This window comes from Canis lupus, chromosome 5 (assembly GCF_048164855.1).
Source record: "Canis lupus baileyi chromosome 5, mCanLup2.hap1, whole genome shotgun sequence".
Taxonomy (NCBI): Eukaryota; Metazoa; Chordata; class Mammalia; order Carnivora; family Canidae; genus Canis; species Canis lupus.
The window spans coordinates 78,358,765-78,361,726 of NC_132842.1; the positions used below are offsets into that span (position 1 = coordinate 78,358,765).

Consider the following 2,962-nt stretch of genomic DNA (forward strand, 5'->3'; position numbering starts at 1 on the left):
AGGAAAAGGAAGAGGCTACCTTACCACCTACTGGCAGGAGAGTGGTGCATGGAGACCTCCCTGGTTCTACAGAGGCTTCATCTGTGCAGAGGAGCATGTGAGGCTAGCGCAGCCTGGCTTGGCTGCTGGGTCTGAGACTCTGACAGGGGGTTGTGTCTGTGCCCCCGGCTCTTCTAGAGTCTGGTTCTCCCCCATCCTTCCTCCCTCAGCTGCCTCCCCACCCCTCATGGGACTTCTGTGCCCCCAGGTCCCTACTCTACTTTCTAACTCCCACCCCACCAAACCCTCATAGCTGCTTCACCCCCCAACTCAGCCTGAACCCCAGCCTGAACTCTGTCCTCTTCAAGCCAGCACAGTTCCCCTCCCTTCCCTGGGCTCATCTGAGTTCCTTCTTTTTAAATTTTTTTAAAATTTTATTTGTAAGTAATCTCTACATCCAACATGAGGCTTACACTCACAACCCGAGACCAAAAGTCACATGCTCCACTGACTGAGCCAGCCAGGTACCCCAGCAAGGCTGCTTCTCAAGCTGGACTGGGCTCTTCATCCCCTTCTTTCCAGACCATCCCTGGTCACCCTCATGGTCTGGCTTTGGGTGCAGGAAAATTGATAGTATCAATTTGTCTATTTTCCTTTTGGCTCATCAAGGCTGTTGCTCCCTTCTGCTCATAAAACTGTCTTTACTGTTGCCGGAGACATGCCGTGAGCCCACACACTGCTTGCGCCCCATCCCACCTGAGCTGGGGCACCCCACCCCACTCCTAACCCTAGTTCCCACCCAAATGGGGCTCCATTTGCTGGCTCAGGTGCCTTGACCCAGTCAAGCACCAAGTCCTTCCCTGCAAGAACATGCTGCCCTCTGCTGGTCTGTTATAAAACCTGACAGGTTTTCTGGCCCCAGGGAAGGGCCACCCTTTGCTGCACTCTTACAAGTTGTAAGCACTTAACACACTTTATCTAATTGAATCTTCACAGCAAATTTATGAGGAAGGTTCTGCTATTAGCTGCATTTTACATATCTGAAACTAAGACAGAGATGGCATGCCACTTAACTAAGAGGGAGAGCCAGTTGTGAACCCCATATGATGAATGACAAGGAGAGCAGCTCATGACCTGGCTCTTCCTTAGGATGCAAGCTGCACTGGGCTTTTTAAATAGGTCTCTTTAAACCCTTTCTACAACCTGGTATCAAAGTGATCAAGGTTCTCCATTAGCCCCACGCTTTCAGCACTCCTTCCACAAACACAGCCTGCAGGCCTCCCCTCTCAGCTGGGGATCCTTGACCCGCCCACAAAATGGGCAAAACTCCCCACACCTGCCGCCTTCCCTACCCACCCCCCCACCTCCCACCACCCACTACTGGCCAGGCTGTCTCAGCCCTTGGTCCCATTCCTTCCTGTCTTCACCTAATTATCCCCTCTCTGCAGCACATTCCACCCTCTAAGTCAGACTGGCCCCCAGATGTTTAACATGCTTAACTTCTAAAAGTGTAGGCAAACAACCTTGCCCCCCCCCCCCCCCCCCGCCCCCTCAAGCCACCATCCTATTTCTCCTCACAGCAAAAGTTCAGGAAGAGCTATCTGCTTGCTCACTGGGCTCACTTCCCTGTTTCCTCATTCTTCTACAGCCTGGGCCCTTTGGGGTTTTACCCCCTCCCCCTTCTTCACCAAAGCACCCTGAGGTCACCGCACAGTCCAAGTCACCTGATTCAGTGGACGTCACTCAGGCTCCGGGCACTCTAGGTCTCTCAGCAGTGCTCCTTCTGGAAACACCCCCTCACTTGAGTTTCTGGCTTCTGGTACTCTTGATCCTCTCTGTTCCCGGCCTCCCTTGACAGCCTGCAATACCAGTACCTGGCATTAAGTGCTGGTGCTCCTCAGCACTGGGTCCTGGGCCCTCTTCTTCTATCCCATTCTCTCTCCTTGGGCTACTGTGGCCACCACCCACGTACATGCTGATGACTCCCAAATGGACTAGAGTAGCCCAGGGTGTCTCAACTGTCAAGGGCAGCTGGGCCCTCCAAAGGACCTTCCGCAAAGCCTGTAGACATTTGTGATTACCAATGCTAGGGAGGGTACTACTGCCATCTAGTGGGTAGAGGCCAGGGATGCCGCTAAATATCCCACAAGGAAGGGGGCGGGGTGGGGGGGCTGCTGCGACAATTACCCCCTCTCAAGTGTCAGCCATGCCAAGATTGAGGACCCCATTCTAGCCCAGCTCCTCCTCTGAGCCCCAGGTCGGAACACCCAGCCACTTGTTCTACATCTCCATTTGGGTGTCTCAAACATACCTCAAGTCCAACCTGTCCAATGGAATTCATCATCTCCCCCAACCCAATTGACTAGCAATCCTCTGCACCATAAACCTGGGAGCCATCCTGGGAAGGACCCTGTCCCTCACCTCAATATGCAGTCCATCACCAGGTACTGTCCATTCAAACAGCATCTCTCCAACACTACTCCAGGCGCCATCATCTCTGGCCTTGGCTTTTCTGAGAAAACATCCTGCCTCATCTCCTGTCTCCCAGCGTGGCCTCAAGGGCCCCCTCCAGACTTCTCACCATGCAGCAGAGTGCTCCGTGTCACAGTGCAGATCTGATTATGACATCTCTGTGTTTGAAACACACGTCTTCCCATTGTTCTTTGGACCAAGACCCCAAACCTTAACACAGCCTGCAAGGCCACATGTTCTGGCCCCTGGTAATTCCCCAGTGTCTCTTAGAGCCCCTACCCAGACCCCTCTTTGCACTCCAGCCACTGGACTCCTTCCCACCCCTGCGCCTTTGCATATGCTCTTCCTCCTTCTGGATTGTTCCCTCCCACCTCCACTCCTTCACCTAGTTAGCTATTATTCACCCTTTAGATCTCACCTCAGAGATCTCACCCTTTAGTCTCACCAGTGAAACCTTAAATGACTCTGGAGTCTAGATCAAATCCTAGACTGGGATGCTTGGGTGGCTCAG

The 2,962-nt window shown here is 53.2% G+C and overlaps 1 long non-coding RNA gene across 2 annotated transcripts; it reads right to left on the reverse strand.

Annotated features, from left to right (window-relative positions):
* Nucleotides 1-293: 293 nt before the first annotated feature.
* Nucleotides 294-2,565, reverse strand: LOC140634260 (uncharacterized). 2 transcript variants are annotated; one of them, XR_012031782.1, is made up of 3 exons: nucleotides 2,401-2,565; nucleotides 1,704-1,838; nucleotides 294-585 (listed from the first exon to the last, which is right to left on the reverse strand). It is a non-coding gene; the product is annotated as an uncharacterized lncRNA (long non-coding RNA). The 2 variants fall into 2 exon arrangements; XR_012031781.1 differs by having other exon boundaries at nucleotides 300-589; nucleotides 2,401-2,563.
* Between the last annotated feature and the right edge of the window lie 397 nt (nucleotides 2,566-2,962).